This window comes from Coenobita brevimanus, chromosome 29 (genome assembly GCF_032717465.1).
Source record: "Coenobita brevimanus isolate Jiangsu-jjx chromosome 29, ASM3271746v2, whole genome shotgun sequence".
In the NCBI taxonomy this organism is placed as follows: domain Eukaryota; kingdom Metazoa; phylum Arthropoda; class Malacostraca; order Decapoda; family Coenobitidae; genus Coenobita; species Coenobita brevimanus.
In genome coordinates, this window is record NC_136982.1 from 36,734,263 (window position 1) to 36,760,889 (window position 26,627).

Below are 26,627 nucleotides of genomic sequence, written 5' to 3' on the forward strand. Positions count from 1 at the left end.
TTCATTGTGAAAAAATTTTAAATAACATGAAGTACATATAGTGCATGGATGCAGTCAGGAGGCCTGGGATTGATGTGTGACAACGTGATGCACATCCTGGGTGTGAATTGGTTAAAATGCCTTTAATTAAACTTTATTTTCTTTGTGTCCGAGATATTATCATTCATATTCCATCCCAGTATTTTTGTACCATTAATATTTTGTTATAACACACACACACACACACACACACACACACACACACACACACACACACACACACACACACACACACACACACACACACACACACACGATGGTTTCATATCGACAAGGATCGAAATTAATGATTTCTTGAGAGAACATGAACCTGATGTCATGTGCTTTGTAGAGACCAAATTAAGAGAAGATGTTGATGTTCATTTGGGAGATGGTAAATACAAACTGTGGAGAAAAGACAGAAAAGAAAAAAAGGGAGGAGGAGTGATGATAGCAGTGAAGAACAACATAAATGTAGATACTGTGGAAATGGGAGAAGGCAGGGGTGAAGTGATATATATGAAATTAGAAACTGGAGAGAATGTTAAGAGAGATATGGCGGTAGTGTATCTTCCCCCAAAGACGAGAGCATGGAAGGATGACGAATACCATGAGATGTTGTCAGATACGGCTAGCTACTTGCAAAAAATTATTGAGAAAAGCAATAACATAATTTTGGTGGGTGACTTTAATTGTAAAGAGGTGAACTGGGAGGAATGGTACTCGGGAGGCAGCGAGGATTCATGGGGCACTATGTTATTAAATATAATAATGAATAATATGATGACGCAATGGGTCAAAGAAGAGACACGGTTTCGAGGTGAGGACACACCAGCAAGGTTAGATTTACTGTTCACTAAAGAACCCGATGTAATAGAATCATTGGAATATCTCTGTCCTTTGGGAAAAAGTGATCACATGGTCATTGAGTTCCAGATGTTAATAGGAAACGTCGAGCCAAGAGACGAGCTTCATAGACAGGGAAGATACAACTTTGGGAAAGCAAATTTTACAGGATTGAGAAACTTTTTTGAAAATGCGGATTGGAGAAAATTCAGAGAAACAATAGAGATACAGAGGAAATGGGATATCTTTCTAGACCTCTATAATTTGGGAGTGGAAAAATTTGTACCAAGAGTAAGAGGGAAAGAAAACAGGAAAAAGAAGTGGTTTAATAGAAGGTGTATGATAGCAAAAAAAAGAGAGAGATAAGGCGTGGAACAATTGGAGAAAGAGAGGTAACGACAGAACAAAGGAAGAATATAAAAGAACAAGAAATGAATACACAAGAATACGTAGAGAAGAAGAAAGGAGTTTTGAAAAAGGTATAATTGACAAATGTAAGGATGAACCCAAACTGTTTTATAGATTTGTTAATGGCAAACTGAAACAAAAGGAAGGAATCACCAAGCTGAAAGTAGAAGGAGAGGTCTTTAAGGATGCGGCAATGCAAGCAGAAATAATGAACAAACGTTTCCAGTCAGTTTTCACTAAAGAAAAGGAGCTTGTGGAAGGGGAGGGAGTGATTAGAAATGTTCCGGTGATGAAAGATATAAAAGTGGAGGTACAGGAAGTGTATAAATTACTGGAAACTCAAGATGTAAGGAAAGCCCCAGGACCTGATGGAATTTCTAATTGGGTACTGAAGGAATGCAGAGAACAACTGGCGTATAAAATTCACAGCTTAATTGTATGCTCACTGGAAGAGGGGAAAGTGCCAAAAGAATGGAAGAGGGCAAATGTGGTACCAATTTACAAGGGAGGAAACAGGGAAGAACCCCTGAATTATAGACCAGTGTCTCTAACCAGCATGGTCGCAAAATTGTGTGAGAGAATACTGAAAGACAGATGGATAAAATATCTAGAAGAGATGAATATTTTGGCTGAATGTCAGTTTGGATTCAGAAGTGGAAGGTCATGTGTTTCAAACTTGTTGAGCTTTTACTCAAGAGCGATTGATGTGGTACAGGAGAGAGATGGTTGGGTGGATTGTGTGTACTTAGACTTAGAGAAGGCCTTTGACAAGGTACCTTATAAGAGACTAATGTAGAAACTAGAATATATAGGAGGACTAAAAGGGAAACTTCTGGAATGGATGAGAGACTTTTTGAGAGACAGACAAATGAGGACAGTAATAAAGGAAAAGATGTCTGGATGGAGGGAAGTAACAAGTGGAGTCCCTCAAGGCTCGGTGTTGGCGCCAGTAATGTTCCTGATTTACGTAAATGATATGGTAGATGGAGTGAACAGTTATGCAAGTCTGTTTGCTGATGATGTAAAGATCTTGAGGAAGATAGAGGTTGAGGAGGATTGTAAAATACTGCAGGAGGATTTGGATAGGATACACAATTGGAGCCGGACGTGGGAAATGAAATTTAATGTAAAGAAATGTAAAATATTGGAAATGGGTAAAAGTACCAGGAGACCATCACTGAATTATTTTTAGGGTAATGAATTAATCACAAAAAGGAGAGAAGAGAAAGATTTGGGAGTGCTGGTCCAAGATAGTTTGTCACCAGAAAAGCACATTAACAAGATAGTTGGAGAGACTTATAAACTCTTGACTAACATAAGAGTAGCATTTCATTATATGGATGAGGAAATGATGAAAAAATTGATAGTGGCCATGATCCGCCCCAGGTTAGAATATGCAGCGGTAGTGTGGTCCCCACACAAAAAGAAAGATATAAACAAGATTGAGAGAATACAAAGAACAGCAACCAAGATGGTCCCCAGTCTGACAGACCTGTCATACAGAGAGAGGCTGGAAAAACTGGATTTGCCTTCGTTAGAGGAAAGGAGAAAGAGGGGAGACATGATTGCGGTGTTCAGGACCATGGTGGGAGTAGATAAAATTGACAAAGAAGATCTGTTTGTATGGGATAAGAGAGCAACAAGAGGACATGGAATGAAATTGAAAAAGTCAAGTTGCTTGAAGGATATCAAGAAATATAGCTTTCCTTACAGAAGTATAGACTTATGTAATAGCCTGGACAAAGAGATCGTCCAGTCTAAAAACTTAAACGAGTTTAAAGTTAAATTCGACTTATTGAGAAACAGCGACGGAAACCCACGAGCTTAGTACATTCCATGTATATCACAATTAGGTATATTAGGTAAATACTTAAATATTTGGAACGACTTAGACAAAGAGATGGTGCATGAGAAAAACATTCATGTGTGTAAAGGTAGATTTGATAAATGTGAATATGGAGACAGGACAACACGAGCATTGCTCAATTCCTGTATACTACAAATAGGTAAATAGGTAAATACACACACACACATTCATTCATTCATTCATTGCCAGACGCCATGTATCCCAGACGGGGTGGCCAATGGCTTAGAGTTAATTGTTTTACAGAGAGGGGCACTAATCCTCCACCAACCCCACTTGCATGTAGGGATGCCAACAGCATCTGGTGTTCCCAGGCGGTCACCCATCCAAGTACTAACCAGACCCAACGTTGCTTAACTTCGCTGATCGGACGGGAAGCGGTGTACTCAACGTGGTATGGCCGTTGGCACACACACACACAGTCTAAAAACTTAAACGAGTTTAAAGTTAAATTTGACTTACTGAGAGACAGCGACAGGAACCCACGAGCATAGCACATTTCTTGTATATCACAATGAGGTACAAAGTACTAGGTAAATACATAAATATTTGGAACGACTTAGACGAAACGGTGGTGCAGGAGAAAAACATTCATGTGTGTAAAAGTGGACTAGATAAATGTGGATATGGAGACAGGACAACACGAGCATTGCTCATTTCCTGTATACCTGTACTACAAATAGGTAAATACACACACACACAGGAAGAGGGAAATGTAAATCTGAAAGAGATTATAGAACAACAAAGCAAGGAAAAGGTGGAGAGGGAAGTGGTTAGGGTGCTGAGAAGTAGAGAATCTTTAGTTAGGGATATAGCAGATAAGAAAAAATGTGTAATAATTTCAGGAGTTAAAGAAAAACGTATGACAATAAGATCAGAAAGAGAAAGAGAAGAACTGAGTAAGGTTAAAGAAATAATATCAGTAGTCATGGAGGAAAACAATGATGTTCAAGAAGAGATTGAAGAGGTGTTTAGGTTAGGAAAGTGCGAGGGAGGAGGGGCAAGGCCATTGAAGGTTAAGTTTAAGTCTCAGGCAACAGTAAATGAAATTATCAGTAGAACATGGAAATTATCAGACAAGGATTGGTTCAAAAATGTTTGGATAAGGAGAGATGCAAATGAGGAAGAAAGAGCTAAAATAAAGGAATTAGTAAAGGAAGCAAAGGTAAAAAAAGAACAGAGAATGGAGGAAGAGAAGACAGTGTTTTATTGGAGAGTCATGGATCAGAAATTAAGGAAGTGGTACCAGGAGAGAGAAGGAAAAAAGAGGGTATAAAAAACATCAAGAATAATTGGAAGGTGGCATATACTAATGTTGATGGTTTAATATCGCTAAGGCTAGAAATCAACGATTTTTTGAGGGTACATGAACCTGATGTTATGTGCTTTGTAGAGACCAAATTGAGAGAAGATATTGATGTTCATACTGGAGATGGTAAATACAAACTGTGCAGAAGAGACAGAAAAGAAAAAAGGGGAGGAGAGGTGATGATAGCAGCTAAGAACAATAAAAATGTAGATACCATGGAAATGGGAGAAGGCAGGGCTAAAGTGATAAATATGAAATTAGAAACTGGAGAGAATAGCAAGAGAGATATGGCAGTATGTATGCTCCCCCTAAGACAAGAGCTTGGAGTGATGATGAATACCAGGAAATGTTGTCAGACATGGCTAGCTGTTTACAGAAAATGATTGAGAAAAGTAACAATATAATTTTAATGGGTGACTTCAGTTGTAAAGAGGTGAACTGGGAGGAATGGGACTCAGGAGGCAGTGAAGATTCGTGGGGCACTACATTATTAAAATGAACAGTGTGATGATGCAATGGGTCAAAGAAGAGACACGGTTCTGAGGTGAGGACACACCAGCAAGACTAGACTTGCTGTTTACCAAAGAACCAGATGTTATAGAATCCTTGGAGTATCTGTGTCCCATGGAAAAAGTGATCATGTGGTCATTGAGTTCCAGATGATAACAGGGAACGTGGAGCCAAAGAGACGAGCTTTATAGGCAGGGAAGATACAACTTTGGGAAAGCAGACTTTACAGGATTGAGAAAATTTTTCAAAAATGCAGATTGGAGAAAATTCAGAGAAACAAGAGAGATACAGAGAAAGTGAGACATTTTTCTAGCCTATAATTCAGGAGTGGAAGAATTTGTGCCAAGAGTACGGGAGAAAGAAAATAGAAAAAAGGAGTGGTTTAATAGAAGTTGTATGACAGCAAAAAAAAGAGAGAGACACGGCATGGAACAATTGGAGAAAGAAAGGCAACAACAGAACAAAGTTTCGTTTTCGTTTTCATTTCGTTTTCGTTTTCGTTTTGAAAGGCTCCAACATGCTTGCATGTGTCGGCCTTGGTCACCCAATGGCGGCTCTCCACGCTGCACGATCCATTGCAGCCTCCCTGTTCAGTCCCTTAACCCTAAGGTCACACTTAATGACCTCGTCCCATGTCTTTCTCGGTCTACCCCTCATAGCCCCACCCCCAATATTAACACTTCTCACCTTCCTCACCCAATTATCATCCCCCATCCTCTCCACATGTCCAAACCACCTCAATCTACCTCTCCTCATCACAACACCAATACACTCCAGTCCCATCCTACCTCTCAACTCTTCCATTGTAAACCCAGCCCCTCCAGGCCTTGGACGCAGGGACGCACTGCACATCCACCTAATCATTGTCATTTCTGTACGTCTGAGCCGGCGAATGTCTTCCTCCTTCACTGCCCAGGTCTCACTGCCATACAGCATTACACTCCTAACACATGCTGCATACAAAGACCCCTTAGCATGTAGGGAGAGCCCTCTCAATGTCAGGAGAGGCAAGAGCTCCCTAAACTTCTTCCAACCACTTCTCACCCTAGCCACAGAGCTAGCTCCAGCCCCACCTCCAGCACACAACATGTCTCCCAAATAACAAAACTCTTCCACACACTCAAGAGATTCACCAGCAAGTTCAATTCTTTCACGTCTGACGATCTCCACCTGCTCACCCCGGCACGCCGTACACATAAAATCAGCATTATCTCGCAGTCTACCTCTGATACCACTACATCTCTTATGCACCCACTTATCACACACACCGCACAAGATAGAATTACTTCCCACGCCCTTGTGGCAAACTGCACATGGCCACTCTCCCTCGTCTTTGACAGTACCGCCACCAACCCTAGATATCATCACTTTTGTTTTATCTGCATTTACCCTTAAACCTTTTTGCCCCATACCATCTCTCCACTTCCTAAACCTTTCCCCCGCCTCCCTTTCATTCTCTGCAATCAACACCAAATCATCAGCATACAACAACTCCCACGGGAGTCCGTTTCTAAAGTCACGTGAAAGGGCTTCAAGTACCATGATAAACAACATGGGACTCAAAACTGACCCCTGATGCACACCAACATTCACGGAAAACTCATCACTCAAATCTCCGTTCACTCTCACCTGGGTGTGAGCACCCACATACATGGCCATAACCACCCTAACCAGCCACTCCTCCAAGCCAAGCTTTCTCATTGCCCACTTCACCACCTCTCTAGGGACTCTGTCAAAGGCCTTTTCCAAATCAACAAAAACAAAATAAAGATCCCTTCTCCTACCAATATATTTTTCCTGAAGCTGTCGAACAATGAATATGGCATCAGTGGTCCCCCTACCTGGCATAAACCCAAATTGCATCTCATCAATATTCACTCTTTCTCTAATCATACCTTCTAAAACTCTCTCCATTACCTTCATTATTTGATCTAAAAGCTTTATACCTCTATAATTTCCTCTTTCCAGGGCATCACCCTTCCCTTTATACACATTTACAATTACACTCTTCAGCCAATCATCTGGGACAACACACTCATAAATAATCCTATTTATCAGGTCAGTGACTAAACTCACCCCTATATCGCCTGAGGCCTTCAACATTTTGGCAGTCAACCCAGACACACCTGCTGCCTTCCCCACCCTCATCCTGCCTATTGCCTCACTCACAGTAGCAGTATCAATCAAAGGAAGAATATAAAAGAACTAGAAATGATTACACAAGAATACATTGAGAGGAAGAAAGGAATTTTGAAAAAGGTATAATAGACAAATGTAAGGATGAACCCAAATTGTTTCATAGATTTGTCAGTGGCAAATTCAAACAAAAAGAAGGAATCACCAACCGAAAGTAGAAGGAGAGGTCTGTAAAGATGCGGCAATGCAAGCAGAAATAACGAACAAACATTTCCAGTCAGTTTTCACTAATGAAAGTGAGTTTGTGGAAGGGGAGGGAGTGACTAGAAATGTAGTGATTAAAGATATAAAAGTGGAAGTACAGGAAGTGTATAAATTACTGGAAACTCAAGATGTGAGGAAAGCCCCAGGACCAGATGGAATCTCTAATTGGGTACTCAAGGAATGCAGAAAACAACTGGCAGATAAAATTCACAGTTTAATTGTATGTTCTCTGGAAGAGGGGAAAGTGCCTCAGGAATGGAAGAGGGCAATTGTGGTACCAATTTATAAGGGAGGAAACAGGGAAGAACCCCTGAATTATAGACCAGTGTCCATAACCAGCATGGTTGCAAAATTGTGCGAGAGAATTCTGAAAGATAGATGGATAAAACATCTGGAAGAGATGAATATTTTGGCTGAATGTCAGTTTGGATTTAGAAGTGGAAGGTCATGTGGTTCCAACTTGTTGAGTTTTTACTCAAGAGTGATTGATGTGCTACAGGAGAGAGATGGTTGGGTGGATTGTGTGTATTTAGATTTGGAGAAGGCCTTCAAGGTGCTTCATAAGAGACTAATGTGGAAACTAGAGCATATAGGAGGACTGAAGGGGAACCTCCTAGAATGGATGAGAGACTTTTTGAGAGACAGTCAAATGAGGACAGTAATAAAGGATAGGATGTCTGGATGGAGGGAAGTAACAAGTGGAGTCCCACAGGGTTTGGTGTTGGTGCCAGTAATGTTCATGATTTATGTAAATGATATGGCAGATGGAGTGAACAGTTATGCAAGTCTGTTTTCTGATGATGCAAAGTTCTTGAGAAAGGTAGAGGTTGAGGGGGATTGTAAAATGCTGCAGGAGGATCTGGATAGGATACATGATTGGAACCGGACGTGGGAAATGAAATTTAATGCAAAGAAATGTAAAATATTGGAAATGGGTAAAAGTACCAAGAGGCCATCATTGAATTATTTGATGGGTAATGAACCAATCACAAAAGCGAGAGGAGAGAAAGATTTCGGAGTGCTGGTCCAGAACAGTTTGTCACCTGAAAAACACATTAACAAGGCAGTTAGAGAGACGTATAAACTCCTGACTAATATAAGAGTAGCTTTTCATTATATGGATGAGGAGATGATGAAAAAATTGATAGTGGCCATGATTTGCCCCGGGTTAGAATATGCAACAGTAGTGTGGTCCCCACACAAAAAGAAATATATAAACAAGATTGAGAGAATACAAAGAACAGCAACCAAGATGGTCCCCGGTCTGGCAGATCTGTTGTATAGAGAGAGGTTGGAAAAGCTGGATTTGCCTTCCCTTGAAGAAAGGAGAAAGAGAGGAGACATGATTGCAGTGTTTAGGACCATGGTGGGAGTAGTTAAAATTGACAAAGAAGATCTGTTTTTATGGGATAAGAGAGTAACAAGAGGACATGAAATGAAACTGAAGAAACCAAGCTGCTTGAAGGATATAAAGAAAAAAAGTTTTCCTTATAGATGTATAGACCTGTGGAATGGCCTGGACAAAGAGATCATCCAGTCTACAAACTTAAACGAGTTTAAAGCTAAATTTGACTTACTGAGAAACAGAGACGGGACCCCACGTTTGTAGCTCATTTCCTGTATATCACAATTAGGTAAATACACACACACACACACACACACACACACACACACACACACACACACACACACACACACACACACACACTTGGGGTCAAACGAGGTCATGTCGGGTAGAAGTGCTAATTAGCTGAGACATAATGCGTGGGAGGAGCGGCTGGGTGAGGGCACTGGACAAGAAATTAGACAACTACTTGTTGTTGATATTGTTCTGCTACTCAAGTCTGTCCAACAGAACAGATCCATCGACAGCAGGCAATCATTGTTACCCTGCAGTAGACAGTGCCTTACCACAATGAGACTATGAAAGTTTGGGTCATGCCTGAGCACCACATTTGCATCACTGTATCCAGTTAGGGGAGCACCATGAGAAGCCCTGCATCACTGCTGCTACATGGATAATAGCCAATAGTTATGCTGTGTTTGTTTGCTTGCTTGATTTAGGGTACAATATGAAATAAAATATATAAGTATAAATTTCAAAAATTTTTGCCCTTCATCATCTGTAAACTAGCTTCTTTGTTTACAGTGTGTATTTACCTAGTTGTATTTACCTAGTTGTGATATACAGGAAATAAGCTATGCTCGTCAGGTCCCATCTCAGTTTCTTGATAAGTCGAACTTTGCTTTGAGCATGTTTAAGTTTTTAGACTGGATGATCTCTTTGTCCGGGCTATTCCACAGGTCTGTGCATCTATTTGGAAAACTGTACTTCTTGATATCCTTCAAGCAACTTGGCTTTTTTAGTTTTATTCCGTGTCGTCATGTTACTCTCCCATCCCATACAAGCAGATCTTCTCTGTCAATTATTTCTACTCCCATCCTGGCCCTGAACACTGCAGTCATGTCTCCCCTCTCTCTCTTTTCTTCTAAGGAAGGCAGGTCTGGTGTTTCCAGCCTTTCCCTGTACGACAGATATGCCAAGCTAGGGACCATCGTGGTTGCTGTTCTCTGTATTCTCTCGATCTTGTTAATATCGTTCTTTTTATGTGAGGACCACACTCTTGCCACATATTCCAACCTGGGGTGGATCATGGCCACTATCAATTTTTTTATCATCTCATCATCCATGTAATGAAATGCTACTCTTATGTTAGTCAAGAGATTATACATCTAACTATCTTGTTAATGAGTTTTTCAGGTGACAAATTATCCTGGACCAGTACTCCCAAGTCTTTTTCTTCTCTCACTTTTGTGATTGGTTCATTACCCATCAAATAATTCAGAGGTGGTCTCTTGGTACAATTACCCATTTTCAATATTTTACATTGTATTTACATTGAATGTCATTTCCCACATCCGGCTTCAATCATGAATCCTATCCAGGTCCTCCTGCAGCATTTTACAGCCTTCTTCAACTTCTACTCTCCTCATGATCCTTGCATCGTCAGCAAACAGACTTGCATGCTGTAACTGCTCATTCCATCTACCATATCATTTGCCTAAATCAAGGACATTACAGAATCTAACACTGAGCCCTATGTGACTCCACTTGTTACTTCCCTTCATCCAGACATCCTGTTTTTTATTATCGTTCTCATTTGTTCATCCCTCAACAAGTCTCTCATCCACTCCAAGAGGTTCCCCTTCAGTCCTTCAATGTGTTTCAATTTCCACATTAGTTGCTTGTGGGGTGCAAGACTTTCTCCAAATCTGAGTACACACAGTCCACCCAACTATTTCTCCTGTAGCACATCTATCGCCCTTGAGTAGAAGCTCAACAAGTTGGAAACACACAACCTTCAAATTCTGAATCCAAACTGAGTTTCTGCCAAAATGTCCATCTCCTCCAGATATTTTATCCATCTGTCTTTCGGGATTCTCTTGGACAGTTTTGCAACCATGCTGGTCAGGGACACTGGTCTGTAATTCAGGGGTTCTTCCTTGTTTCTTCCCTTATAAATTGTTACCACATTTGCCCTCTTCCATTCCCGAGGCACTTTCCCATCTTCCAGAGAACTCGCAATTAAACCGTGAATCATATCCGCCATTTGTTCTCTGCATTCCTTTAGTATCCAATTAGAGACCCCATCTGGTCCTGGGGCCTTCTTCACATCTTGAGTTTCCAGTAATTTGTATACTTCTTGCACTTCAGCCTTTACATCTTTTAACACTGTATTTCTAGTCACTCCCTCCTCCACAAAATCATTTTCTGTAGTAAAGACTGATTGGAAGCATTTGTTCATTATTTCAGCTTGCATAACTGCATCTTTATAGACATTTCCTTCTATTTTCAACTTATTGATTCCTTCCTGTTTTGTCAGTTTGCCATTAACAAACCTGTAAAACAATTTAGGTTCTTCCTTATACCTGTATTTGTCAGCAGTACCTTTTTCGATGTTTCGTTCTTCCTTTGTATGTATTCTTGTATATTCATTTTTAGTTTATATTCCTCCTTTGTTTTATCATTACTTCCCTTTCTCCATTTGTTCCAAGCCTTATCCCTTTCATTTTTTGCCATCATACATTTTGTTGAACCATCCATTTCTCCAGTTTTCTTTCCCACTAACTTTTGGCACATACTTTTCCACACTTGTATTACAGATTTCTAGAAAGATATCCCACATCTTCTGTATCTCTCTTGTTTCCCAGAATTCTCTCCAATCCGCTTCTTCAAAAACTTTTCTCAGTCCCGTAAAGTTCGCTTACCCAAAGTTGTATCTTCCACGCCTGTATAGTTAATCTCTTGTCTCTCCAGATCCCTCAGTCATTTGGAACTCTACATGGTCTCTTTTTCCTGTAGGACACAGATATTCGAGAGATTCAGTTGCATCAGGTTCTTTGGTTATAATTATATCTAGTCTTGCTGGTATGTCATCCCCCCTAAAGCTTGTCTCTTCTTTGACCCACTGGGTCATTACATTATCCATTGACACATTTAATAGTATACTGCCTCTCGAATCTTCACTACTTCCTGAGTCCCACTCATGCAAGTTTACCTCTTTACAAATGAAGTCCCCCATCAGGATTATGTTGTTACTTTTCTCAGTCACTTTCTGTAGGTATCTAACCATGTGCGACAACATCTGATATTCCTCCTCATTTCATGCCCTTGTCTTGGGGGGAGGGGGACACATGCTACTGCGATGTCTCTCGTCATTCCCTCTGGTTTCTATTACCATGTTTATGACTTCAGCCATACCTTCTCCCAGTTCCACACTATCCACATTTGGGCTGTTTTTCACTGCTATCATCACTCCTTCTCTCATTTTTTCTTTTCTATCTCTTCTCCATAGTTTGTATTTCCCATTTTCCATTTGGAGTTCAATATTCTATCTTAGATTGGTCTTTACAAAGCACATAATGTCTGGCTCATTTACCCTCAAGAAATTGTGTATTTCTAGCCTTGCAGATATTATACCATCTACAGTACATTAGCATATGTCACTTTCAGTCTTTTTGCATTATGATTATGATTATAATTTTTGTACCACTTCCTCAATTTCTGATTGTGTGTGTGTGTGTGTGTGTGTGTGTGTGTGTGTGTGTGTGTGTGTGTGTGTTATAACAAAATATTCCTGGAACGAAAAATATTGGGATGGAATATGAAAGCCAGTAGCTTGGATACAAAGAAATAAACTTTAATTAAAAGCAATTTAATGAAAAGGAGTTTGATAATAAATTAAGATATATCTAAACTGTAAAGACAAGAGATGATGAATCAGCTGACAGATCTCTCTCTCTCTCCCCATTTTCTTGCCCGCTGTTGTTGTGTGGGGGCTTCAGAGACGTCGATCAGGTCTTGACGTGTGGGGAATCTTTGGCGGGGGCTTTTACTCTGCTTTATCCTCTCTCCTCTCCTTGGGTCTCTGTCACTGCCTCAATAAATTTTGCGGGGCTTTTTTTCTTATTCTATTGCATTATGCTTCCTTTTTTTTGTATCATTGCCAGAAAGTGGAGGCCTTCTAAGTGACGTTATTAATCCCCGGCCCTTTTGTCATCTCAGGTAGGGCTGTTTCCTTCCCACTTCATTGCTGTGCATGGCATCCCGTGTATTCCCTGTGCCCCTCTGTCTGGGAGTTGAGTCCACCATGGGGCAGGGTGCAGTTCCCTGTGGTGGGCAACATGCTCATTTGGTTGGGGGTTGGGGTAAGAAAAGCGGTCCAGTGTGGCCTCGTTGGGCAAATCAGCTGGCCTTGTGTGGGCCAAGTCAACCTTGGCTAAGGTCAAAGAGGCACTGTTTGGTGGGCACCACATTGGTCTGTTGCTGCCATCCCACGTCAAGTAGTTTTTACTAATACCTCACCTGCTATCCATGGGACTGTTGAGTGAGTTTTGATCCAACATCAGCCTCCCCTCTTTGGGCACCCTGGTGGGTGGGGGGTGGTTAAGTCTACCTTTTTCCAATTATATGGATAGAGTAAATTCTTCTGGCTTGATAACGGTGACAACCCAGGACTCCTTTTTGACCGTGGCCTCAACATCCTCCCCTCCTTCTACACATTCAGTTCCATCAACCAACCTATCCTTCTTGACCCCTGTGTCTTCCACTTCTCTAGCTTCTGTTCTGTCTGCCTTAGTCAGTTCCTCTTCTGTCATCACACTTCAACCTTACCTTCCTCCTTCAGCTCCAGTCTCTATTCCTTCTGTGTCCTCTGTCTCCCTCTCCCAACCTCATCCTTCATCCTATGTGTCTGCCTCTTCGCTCACCTCCTCTCTATTCGGTTCACAGACATGGACAAAATTTTTCAGTATTCATGGTACAGATGACAACCTTTTTCTCCACCTCTCTCTTCTTTGATAGGTAGGCAGGGATGTCACTTTCTCACCCTGTCCGAATGGCTCCCACCTCCTTGTTGTCCACAATGCAGCCCAAGCCAAGAAGGTGACATCCTCGGTCAGCAGTTTGGGACAGCCTATGTCCATATTCCCAGATATCCAGCTTAATTCCGCCACTGGAACTGTCCGTCTACCATTGTCAATGTCCTTTGACCAGAGAGCTATTACAGAATGCTCTAGCAACATTGAGCTCATATTTTCTGAGCAGCAGCATCCAGTACCCTCAGTGCAATGTTATATCATTCCTCCTCGTGGATGCCGACAGGAACCAGCATACATCATCAAAATTGTCTTTGCCTCTCGCGATCTGCCTCCTGTGGTCATCACTGGAGGCACTGTTCTCCAGGTCTGTCAAGTTATCCCATCTCCTTGCCAATGCACATCATGTTGGCGCTTTGGCCGCCCTGCCAAATACGGCCAGTCAACTGCAGTCTTCGCCAGCTGTGCGCTAGCTGGTCACACTCTTCTCAGACTGCACTTTCACCATCTGGTGCTGCCCTAACTGTCAGGGTAGCCGTTCTGCCAGCTACCAGCAATGTCCCATTTATCTCTTTGAGGCTGAAGTATCTAGCATCTGAAGGAAAACTGGCCTCTTCCTTCATGAGGCCCATTGCAGAGTTTGCAGCCTTGGTCACCCTCCAGTCATCATCTATGCACGCTTAGCCCATCCTCCTCTCGTGGTGTTGCCAGTCTCCAACCCCTCCAGTGTGTCAATTTCTGTCCCTGCCTCTAATTCTTTCTCTGCTCTTATGTCTCTCCTTGATTCCTCCCTTTCCCTTCTTTGTTCCTCGCCCCCTCCCCTGCCTCCTTCTACCTCTGTATCTTCTCAGTCTTCTCCTACATCACCTCGTTCTGAACAAAAATCAACATGTTTGCGCTTCCCTGTCTCACATCCCTGGTCTCTTCCCCCCAACTTCTCCTTTCCAACCTTCCAAATGTCCCTCTTGTTCCACATCTCCCAGTACTTCATCCTCTCTCTTATCCACCTGTCAGTGCCCACGGATCATCATGTCAGTGTCCCCTGCCCTGTTTTGTCTCCCATGGATACAGAGACCATTCAAGATACTGCCTCCTATTTTCGCCATACTTTCTCCATGTCCTCCCTTGTTTCTGTGGACGTCCATCCACCTCCCTCTTCCTTTCCCTCTACTCCTATTCCTTCTCCTTAACCTTCCCCTCTCCCCAACTCTGTCCATCCTCCCTCTTCTGTGACTTCTGTCTCTTCTGTTTCTTCTCCTATTCCTTTGATCCTCAATCTCCCTATGCCTCCTGGTCACTCCCATCGTGACCGTCATATGCGTCCGCCACCCTCATCCCAGTCTTAATTCTTGTTTCTTCTCATGGCCCTTCAGCAGTAGAATTTACACGGTTTTGTGCCTTATGATACCTCATCTCCGTTCATGATCCTCTGCTTCTAACTCTCCAAGAAACTACTGTATTCTCTATGCTTCCCCTGTTCCTATTCCAGGTTTTACTCTTCTCAGTTCTCATCCTCCTTCTTCTGCTGCTCTTCTTATCTGCAACACTGTTCCTTTTGAACCTATTTCTGTTCCTTCCTCAATTCCTCATGCATCCACCGATCTTTTTCTTCATTGCTGGGTCACCGTCTGCTCTCTCTGTTTCCTTCTATTCTTTTTTATTTTTCTGTCATTTCCTCTTTGCTTCTTTCCCTTCCTCCTCTAATTCTCCTCCTTGGAGACTTCAATTGCTGTCATACTTGATGAGGTGACTCCGTTGTTACCCACGGGTTGCCTGTTTGAACAATTTCTTTCTTCGTCTAATCTGTTTCTGCTCAATACTGGCTCTCTTACTCATTTTGACCTTCGTACTCATTCCTTTTCCTGCATCGATCTTCCTCTTTGTTCTGCTTCTAGTTCCATTGACTTCCACTGGTTGGTTCAGGATGACTCTTTTTTTTTTAAGTGACCATTTCCCTGTCAAGCTTTCCCTTAAGTCTTTCTGTCCGGTTCCTCATCCTCCCCATTTGCAGTTCCATGCTGCTAACTGGGGCTTATTTTCCTCTCTTATGGTCCCTTCTTTACCTCCTTCCTCCATTTCAATGTTCACCACCACCTTTGGCTCTCCTCTCCTTTCACTGATCCACCTGGTGAACAAGCCTACACCTTTTCTATCCTTAATGACCTAGAGCAGCTTGTACAGCACCCTACCTGTATCCATGACCACCTTGGAGAGAGCTCCAACGTAATTGACCTCTTCCTTACAACTAATCCTTCTGCTTACACTGTTAATCTTTTCTCTCTGTTGGGCTCCTCCGATCACAACTTTATCATCTTAACCAGTCCTATCGCTCCAGTACGTCCTGTGAAGCCTTCAAAGAAACGTCATCTGTGGCACTTTGGAGCTGCAGATTGGGAGGGCCTCAGGCAGTACCTCTTTGATTTTCCATGGAATGATTGTTGCTTCCATGGCCGGGAGGCACCTGAGTGTGCCTTGCGCATTACAGAGGTTATTCTCTCGGGCATGGAAGCATACATTCCTTTCTCATTTCCTTTGACCAATGCAAGAAAGCCTTGGTTTAATCATGCTTGTTCTAATGCTGTTCACAACAAGGAGAGGGCCTATAAAAGGTACTGGAGCCAACCCACTCTGAATCACGTCTTTTATACATTTCTGCCCGGAATCGTTCTAAGTCTGTTCTTCGCTCTGCTAAAAATAATTTCATCTGTACTGAATGCTCTCAACTCTCCAACTCGAATTCATCCCGCTTCTTCTGGCACCTTGCCAAAAACCTTTCTAACAACTTTATGTCATCATCCTCCCCTCCTCTTTTCTACTCTGATGGCTCTGTAGCTATTTCTTCTACTGATAAAGCAAACCTCTTCGTTCAGACTTTCTCCTTCAGTTCCACCTTAGACGATTCCAATGCTGTTCCTCCATCATTTCCCCCCCTGTGACTTCCTCATGGCTGACATTAAAATATCTTCAGCTGATGTATTTTCTGCCATCACAGGCCTCAGTGCTAATAAGGCATATGGGCCTGATGGAGTCCCTCCTGTTGTTCTCAAGAACTGTGCTTCTGTGCTTACACTCTGCCTAGGCAAACTCTTTTGTTTTTGTCTGTTAACTTGTACCTTTCCTTCTTGCTGGAAGTTTGCTCTCATTCAGCCTGTCCCAAAGAATGATGATCATTCTCAACCCTCTAACTATCATCCAATTGCCTTAACATCCTGTATCTCAAAATTTTTGAGTCTGTTCTTAGTAGAAAAATTTTAAAACATCTTTCCAATCACAACCTTCTTTCTGATCGTCAGTATGGGTTCCGTCAGGGTCGCTCCCCTGGCAATCTTCTCACCTACCTTTCAGACTCCTGGGCATCCTCCTTTCAGGACTTTGGCAAAAGCTTTGCCATTGCACTTGACATCTCTAAGGCTTTTGATCGAGTTTGGCATAAATCTTTAATTTCCAACCTGCCCTCTTATGGTTTCTATCCTTCTATCTGTGCCTTCATCTATAGCTTCGTTCTGGTCGTTCTGTAGCTGCTGTTGTAGACTGCTATCGTTCTTCTCCTCAATCTAGCAACAGTGGTGTTTCTCAGGGCTTTGTCCTATCACCAACTCGACCCATTCCTGCTTTTGATTGTTTTCCTATTCTTACTCACTTCTTCGGTGACTTCTGGCAAGCCCCCTGGGACTCTCAGGTCACCAACAAGCTTCATCTCGTTAAACCTTCTTTTCTTCCTTGGTCTATTTCCACTAATCCCAATTGTTGATGGGAAACTGTCCTTGCTCATCTTTGCTTGGGTCACACCTGCTTCACTCATGGTCACTTGATGAGTGGTGATCCCCCGCCACTTTGTTCATGCTGTAACTGCTCCCTGACTATCTGACATCTTTTTCTCGACTGCTCAGTCATACTCCACATCCATTGTTCTGCTTTTCCCTTCCTCTCATTATTACCTCGCCCCTCCCATTGCTTACTGATTTTCTTGGTAACTCTCCTACTTTTTCTATTTCTAAAATTATTACTATTCTTTCTGCTCAGCGTATTTTGCATTTAATTTAATTGCCCATCCTTCTTTTGCAACCTTAGTGCCACATGGCCTCCCTAGGCTTGGTGTTAGTTTTTTCTCACTATTCATTTATTCTCTCTCTCTCTCTCTCTCTCTGATAGGTAAGTTAGAGGAAGAGAACTTGTATCTTTCATTCTTGCTGGAAGTTTGCTCTCATTCAGCCAGTCCCGAAGAATGGTGACCATTCCCAACCCTCTATCATCCAATTGCTTTAACATCCTGTATTTCAAAAGTTTTCGAGTCAATTCTCAATAGAAAAATTTTAAGTCATCTTTCCTATCACAACCTTCTTTCTGATCGTCAGTACGGGTTCCGTCAGGGACGCTCCACTGTCGATCTTCTCACCTACCTTTCAGACTCCTGGTCATCCTCCTTTCGGGACTTTGGCAAAAGCTTTGCCATTACACTTGACATCTCAAAGGCTTTTGATCGAGTCTTGCATAAATCTGTAATTTCCAAACTGCCCTCTTATGGTTTCTATCCTTCTACTGTATTTGTGCCTTCATAGCTATCTTCCTTTCTGGTCGTTCTATAGCCGCTGTTGTAGACGGCCATCGTTCTTCTCATAGATCTATCAACAGTGGTGTTCCTCACGGCTCTGTCGTATCACCAACTCTCTTCCTATTATTCATCAAAGACCTTCTAAGCTGTACATCTAACCCTGTCCACTCATATGCTGATGACTCCACTTTTCACCTTTCCATTCGGTTCCCGCAATGCCCATCTCAGCAGTTACTTCAACAAACAAGTGATGAGGCTATGACACACGTAATGTCTGACTTGGCTCGTATCTCTGACTGGGATAAAAATAATCTGGTTGTTTTTAATGCATCTAAGACTCAGTTTTTACACCTATCAACCCGACAAAATCTTCCACAGGTATACCCACTAATGTTTAATAATATTCAGCTTAATCCTGCATCATCCTTGAACATGCTTGGGGTTTCATTTACTCGGGACTTATCTTGGAAAATCTTATAAAATCTCTTGTAAAATCTGCTTCCAAGAAATTAGGTGTGCTAAACCGACTCTGTTCTTTCTTTACCCCTGCACAATTGTTGACTCTATACAGGGGTTTTATCCGCCCTTGTGTAGCGTACAACTCTCATGTGTGGGGTGGCTCCTGACATACAGCTCTTCTCAATAGGGTGGAGTCAAGGGCTTTTCGTCTCATTAATTCTCCTCCTCTTACTGACTCCCTTCAACCTCTGTCTCTTCGCCGCACTGTTGCATCTTTATTTCTTTTCTATCGCTACTTTAATGGGCACTGCTCCTCTGAACTGTCTGTATGCATTCCTCCACCTCTACGATGAGTGCGTAGCACCTGTCTAGCAGCAAACTCTCATCCCTTTTCTGTCCAACTCTCTAATGCAAGAGTTAACCGTTACTCTCAGTCCTTCATTTATGCAACAGGTAAACTCTGGAACTGTCTCTCTCTGTCTGTATTTCCTGCTGCCTGTGATCTCCAGTCTTTCAAACGCAGTGTGCCCAGGCATCTCGAAATGATCGAATCTTGAATTTGGCTCTCTCTGGTCTTTTGTTTTTCTCTTGGAGGGAACTGTTATTGCGGGGGGCTCATTACCTTTGGTTCCTTTTTCCTCACATAAAAAAAAAAAAAAAAAGGGAGGATGACAGGGATTATAGGTCAAGCCATGTTAATATGCAGGTAAATCCTGACCCTTACACAGTTGTCAGATTTACGGGAAGCCTTAGAGCGACTGCCCAGGTTCTTTTGGAGGCAACTCTACAGTATTGTATCCTAAAATACTGCGTATCACCATGTTTTTGTAGTTAGTCATAAATAATATGCAAATTTTCAACTGAAACAAGAAAAAGGTTGCAAAGCCAGAAAACCATTTCTTACTAAGTGAATAAGTTTGGGAGGTACTCTTAGGAAGAGGTTTTATAGCTACTTTAACATCATGCAGGCATTAGCAGTAGTAGTGGAAGGATGATTAGAGACATAGAGAGCTGAGGAGTGTGTGCATTACTACTTGTCTCTAATTATTATGCTTCATTAGGGATAATGGCCTTCGTTCAAAAGCATCAGTGGCTCGTTCCCTCTTGAAAAGAACCACCCAGCCTGCAGATCTAACACATGTCCCATGGGTGTCAATTTTTTTTTTTTTTTAACCCTCTCAGTGTCAGTCACGCGATTCACGATTCGTGTGGATTGTTCTAAAGATGTTCAGTCACGCGAATCGCGTTTCTAAGCACCAAAAAAATTTGCCAAAAATTAAGTTTCTGGTGGATTTGTGTCAAATTTTGGCGTGTCATAGCAATTGTAGCGCTTCCCAATGGTAAGGCATTGGCAACACTGAGCTGCCTCACGGGGCCCAGCACGTAGCGATTAACCTCAGTCTCTTCCAAGCTGCCAGGCAGTGAGGTTGCGTCGCATGTACTGTCCATTTAAACTCCTACTAATTCTCCCCCTCCTGCCCGAGCCGAAGCCCCAATGGACTCAGTGTGATAATTCAATATTTGTGAGCATATTTGTATGTGATATTGTCGATGGAACATAGATATATGTCACAAAAAGGAATCGTTTCTATTATCAATCGTTAGACTTAGAGATGATATGCGTGTTCACTGTTGCAGGGTTTCACCTCTCGCCCTCCTCAAGGCCCTATGGCGTGAATACAAGTACGTATATAATGAAGTCAATACCTAAACTGTTTTTTGTGTGAAAGATATTGTGGCTTGCTTTGTGAAATTATGGAACTAGTTAGCATTGTGGATGCCATGAACCATAGTGTGGAATGGGGCAGGCATCACGTACAGTTTTTATAGTCGGGAAGGGAGAATTAGAGTTTTTTAGGGATGGAATTATTGTGATTCTGATAGTGATAATGCATATGGAATTGTGTGAAATATACGTCTAACATGCTGCGGGTGTTCGTGAAGGAGTGGTGTGTGCCAATACAATAGAGTTGCTTCGTACTCTCCCGGTGAAGGATGCTGCATCACAGTCACATTGAACTGTAGTAAAGAAGGGAGTAATTGCGGAGGTTAGGATGGAATCATTGTGGTAGTCATGTATTTGTGTATGATATTGTGTCAAGTGTAAGTGAAATGTGCCACATGTCCTCATGACAGCATAAATTATGGTGTGTAGCGTAGGTGAGCGGTACCTTAGCGGCAGGTGTGCTGTGAAAGGTAACGATGGCAAGGAACAAGGGACGTCATTGAACAGGTACTGTACCTTGGTCAGACATTAGTGATAAATTATACTTTATGTAAAATACTGTATACGTGAACTGTGCTGCGAGTGATCGTTTAGGTGCATGGCGTAGGTGAGCAGTACCTTAGCAGCAGGTGTGCTGTGAAAGGTAACAATAGGAAGGAATGAGGGACGTCATTAAACAGGTACTGTACCTTGGTCAGACATTTAGTGATAAATAATCTATCTATCTATCTATCTATTGCCAGACGCCTCAATCCCGTTTGGGGTGGCCACAAACAAATCTCCTCCAAGTCGCCCTGTCCCCCGCCATTTCACTCCCCTGCTCCCAACTCACACCCCCCTCTCTCATATACCTCTCCACCCCATCTCTCCATCTCATCCTCGGCCTCCCCCTCCCTCTTTCCCCCTCCACCTCACTCACATACACTCTCTTCGTCAGTCTTTGACCCTCCATCCTCTCCACATGGCCAAACCACCTCAGTGTGTTCCTCATAACGCTTCCTATCACATCCACATCAACACCACAACGCTCCTTTATATCCTCATTCGTCAGCCTGTCTCTCCATGTGACTCCACAGGCTCCTCCTAAATAACTCATTTCCACGGCTCTCACTCTTGACTTGTGTCCTTCCAACAACGTCCAAGCTTCACTTCCGTACGTTAGAGTTGGTATCACAATACTGTCATGTAGTAACTTTTTCACTTCCATGCTCACTTCCCTGTTTCTTATCACTGCTTTCAAAGAACCAGCAACCTTTCTTCCCTGCTGTACCCTTTCAAGCACTTCACCCTCCAAACCTCCATCCTTACTCATCACACTACCCAAGTACTTAAACGTACTCACATTTTCCAATTCCTCACCATCCAACCTCGCTGTACATTCACTGACTTCACCTCTCTCAAAGACCATCACTTTACTGTTCCCTACATTCACCTTTAGATTCCGTTTCTTACACACTCTCTCAAACTCATCCACCAAGCCTTGCAGCTCCCCTTCGTCTTCACTCAACAACACGGTATCATCTGCAAACAACAGTACAGGGAGTTTCCAAACACTATCCTCTCTCACCAGGGCCACTCCAACATCCACTACCCTACCTTGTACCTCTTTGATAAATAATACTTTATGTAAAATCTACGTGAACTGTGCCACGAGTTGTATATATATATATATATATATATACTACATTCTCCCTACGTGTCGTGGGGTTGGTGGAGGATTAGTGCCCCTCCCTGTAAAAACAATTAACTCTAAGCCCTTGGCCACCCCGTTTGGGATACATGGCGTCTGGCAATGAATGATGAATATGTATATACATATATATATATATATATATATATATATATACAGTACCCTCGCGTCCAACACGGTAATATTGTCATGCATGGTCACGTGTTGGACCAAAAACGTGTTGGACTAACAATAGAGCTTATGGGGAAAAATGAATTATGTCAGCAACCCTAGGAAAAGTCACCCTAAATACCTACCATATACCTATACATATATTGGTACTGTTGTAATTATAATAAATGGTACTGTGCTATGAATGATAAGTAACCTTTTAGGATAGTGTTGGTGGACTTGCTGGGAATGGAAGGTGGTATCCAAGGCTGTAGGTAGTCCTACTGGGTCCCCGGAGGATGGCTGCTGGCGTCACTAGCGGGTAATGGCTGTTGTTCCTCCTCAGCCTCCCTCATAAATCCTTCGAAATCACGCTCAGAATCGCTATCTTCGTCCACAGCCATGGAAGGTCCTGCTTCTGCCTGTCCTAGCACTGTAATCCTCGGCAAAGGGCATGCTTCGCACACTGTTGCCAGAGCCCCGTCTCGTGACTATGGAAAGTGATCGCTGTTGCTGACTCGGTAGAGAATAAGGAGAAGCAACTTTGTTTATAAACTGATACACACGCTGATGAGAAGGGTTTCAAAACGATTGATATTTATTCTAAAATATTAATATGTATTCAGTGTCAGGCTAAATGTTCAATGCTGTAGTACGATACATTCTCTGTCGAGTCGCCATGGTTTTGGTCACACTGTTTTGCCCGTCGTATCCTCGGCAGAAATCCATCCAGATGAATTGTAAATGCCCGTGGTATCGTCGGCAATTTTACCACGTTACCGTTCCGATTTACCATCGTATCCTCGGCAAACCTGGTATGAAGTGCCGTGTGATAGCCTTCGGCTGCCAGGATCTTGTCTTGGTTTTTTATTATGGTCCTCACGTTGGCTTCATTCATGTCGTAGGCCTTGGCAATGTCAACTTTCTTCTCCCCTTTCTTCTTCCTCTCGATGTATTCTAGCTTGGTGGCCTGAGGGAGGTGCCGACGCTTCTTGGGGTTCTCAGAAGGCTTCCTAGGCATCGTGAGCAGGGTAAAATGCAGTAAGAAGGGCAGAAAATGCAGCAAGAAAAAAGCACCTTCCAATGCGAATTATGCGACTGAGTGGCGCTGTGGTGGAAGAAATTTAAACAAAACATCACGTGGCAGCAGAAGCGTTATTAACCCCTTAACCGCGGGACGTCACTTTCGTGACGCTTGGGAGCAAGGGATCATACCGCGGGGCGTCGCTTTTGTGATTCTGTGTTATTTTGAATTCACCCAGGCTTCCAAGTGGGGGCTTGTATCATCTATCAGTACTGCCAATGTCCAACACTAGTCAGCACTCCTAATCTCATCTGTACTCCCATCCATTGTTGACAATTTAGCCATTTCTCCCCGTTCTTGACTCCCCTCCCAACCCCCCCACCATTACCCTATCCTCTCGCCTGCCCGGCCGTGCTACGCTAAGTAAATCTTCCCTGGAATTTTTCACTGATTTCATCCATTGAAATAAGCCCTATGTCCTATTCTTATACCAAATAATATATACAAGAAAGAAATAAGGTAAGTGAGAGTGCCAAACACCTGGAATTGGCTAATTATCACCTGACAACACCTCACGTGCACTCGTTCGCTAATTTTCGCTGTTTTTTTCCCCTTGAAATATGCCGTATAATCTATTTTCGTAATAAATATACATGTAAGGAGGGAAGGGAGAAGCCTAAGTGATATTTACATTCACCTGGAACTACCTAATTTATAATGTATTGTCTAGATTTCCTGCCAATCATATCAGTGCTAAACAAAGATGTTTCAAGATCTAACATTGGTAGCTCTGAAAATATATCTCCTAAGTAGGCCTCTAATCTATTTTCGAAATAATTATACATGTAAGGAGGGAAGGGAGAAGCCTAAGTGATATTTACATTCACCTGGAACTACCAAATTTATAATGTATTGTCTAGATATCCTGCCAATCATATCAGTGCTAGACTTAGCTGTTTCAAGAAGTAATATTGGTAACCCTGAATAACCCCTTAGCAGGCCTCCACGCTAGCCCTCCGTTATCAGGTTACTTTCAACTTCCGAAGTGAGAGTACGTATGTTTCTTCTTGCTGACTTCAAGGCCTTTTTTCACCCCCATGCAAATGGCCCTGTGACCTTTACCCCCTACTAAACCTCGTGTGGAAAGAGGTAAAGGGCTGGCAATTGATAAAAGAGTGACTACGATCTTTCTATTGAGTAAAACAGTGCAAGTGGAATTGTAAATAATGTGTAAATAATGTGTAAACAGCAAGTGAAAGTAATGAATGTAAATATACGTGAACAATGGAAAACAGTTTTATAAGTTATTTCAAGTGACAGTGCACAACACAGTGTAAATAAAATAGAAATGTAAATAACGTAAATAAAATAGAGAACGTAAATAGAAATGTAAATGAATAGTATTATAAGAATACGAGTATATACCCTAGGAGTAATGAAAGTGAAAGTTTCACTCTAGCATGTCTGAATGCTATGAGTTATGAGAGTGAAGATGAAAGTGACATTCACTCTCAATGCCAGTATACAGGACGAGAAAGTGAATGCTACGTATTTTACTGAAAGAAATTGAATCCCTACAGTGACAATAAACTAATACTACTGAAGGAAACTTATGAATAAAGACTGTAGATATATATAAGTGTTATATAGTAATAGAAATATAAAGTGTGAGGGGTTTTATGATTAATAAATGACAGACTACTAAGAGCGAACTAGTGCCAGTGTGACGATCAGATGCGCTCGTAATTTCCATTGCTTTCACAGTGTTTTTTTTTTTTTAGTATGGATCCCAAACTACTTGAAAATTGTAGAATAGTGTTTATAGTGTTTGTATCTGGCTGTGGTAATCATATTACGGGTTGTCGGGAAGTGTAAAGTGGAGACTTCGTTACCCTACTTCAGAGGTCTCCACAAGTCCTATGGTAACAGACGAAGGCTCAACAATCATTCCAGGAGAAAGCTGAAGGTATGTGCCATAAGCATATATAATTTTATTATTCTAGGACTAATAACTGATTTTTAGCAAATATTTTTTGAGAGTCTGTCGGAGCCCAGATAACCCCGCGGCAGACGCAAGTCATTGGTAAATAAGCCCGCGGTGTAGGGGTTAATTGGGCGGCATCACGATCACGTCATGATAGCGGGCAGGGAAGGCTACTTGATCAGAAGTTTTCATTGGCTATCATCATCATGGGAATGTCCAGTATGACCGTGTTGGACCGAGGGTGATCGTGCTAGAGGTGAACTCTGCGGATTTCGCCCACTTCTCGGAGCTCTGTGTGTGTTATGTTAACACACTCGTGTTGCAGTAATTAAATCGTATTAAATAATACTAATTATTTGATCTCCATGCTGGACGTGAATCGTGCTGGAGTAACGCGTGTTGGACGCGAGGGTACTGTATATATATATATATATATATATATATATATACTCTTGAATGAGCGAGTTTATTGCACCGAATGCGAGGCAGAGGCAAGGAGTGGCTCAAAAATGCCATTTTTTATTAGTGCGCGACCACCCCTCACACAGCGTGCCACATGTCGTCTTGTTGATGCGCAGAAATTCCCGGGCATTCTACTGCACAGCCTGGCACCAGATTACACCTGCAACGGTGAACCATGCATGGTGAATGCTCATGCCTCACTTATGCATGACCCAGGAGATGGCCATTCAACCACTGGCCGAGGCTGAGGCAGCAACACTGACAGCAGCACAAGCTGTACCAGGTTTCGAGGACGTTACATTGGCGGACATACAAGAAGTGCACACTGCTACTGAGGAACAGCCTCCTGAGGAAGAGGAAGTGTTGCAATGGATAGACGAGGCTGATACAGAGCCCGACGCCAGGCAGAGTCAAGTTGAGCAGCCTAGCGTGATGGAAGGCAGGACTGAGCTGTGTATGTCAAACATTAGGAAGATCATTGCTGCCATGGATAAGCTCAAGGAAGAGGTGAAGGAACAGGAAGTGAGCAACCTAAGAACGGAGGAACTTCTGGTTGGTATCGACAAACTCTTCTGTTTCTACACAGACAGGTACAGGGAAGAAATAAACAGGAGAAGACAGACGCTCTTAACAAGCTACACGCAGCGGGCTCAAGTTGGTGAAATTGCGGAACCAGGACATCGTCTGCTCCTGTTCCTGTTGAGGATGAAGAGGATGCAATGTCAGAAGTGTCAGCATTGGACTTTGAAGGGTTTATGGCCGAAGTGAGTAACTTTGATGCTCCTGGGGAAGGTGCTCAAGAGGAGTCTATGGAGGGAAGTTTTGGTGCGGTGGGGAGTGCGGTGCT

At 42.5% G+C, this 26,627-nt stretch overlaps 1 protein-coding gene and 1 non-coding gene across 2 annotated transcripts in view; one reads left to right on the plus strand and one right to left on the minus strand.

The window, feature by feature from the left end:
- Window positions 1-26,627, plus strand: part of cac (calcium voltage-gated channel subunit cacophony) — a 2,326,612-nt gene that overhangs the window by 1,397,089 nt on the left and 902,896 nt on the right. The window lies entirely within an intron of this gene.
- Window positions 3,426-3,544, minus strand: LOC145395126 (5S ribosomal RNA). Its single transcript, XR_013896556.1, has one exon. It is a non-coding gene; the product is annotated as a 5S ribosomal RNA (ribosomal RNA).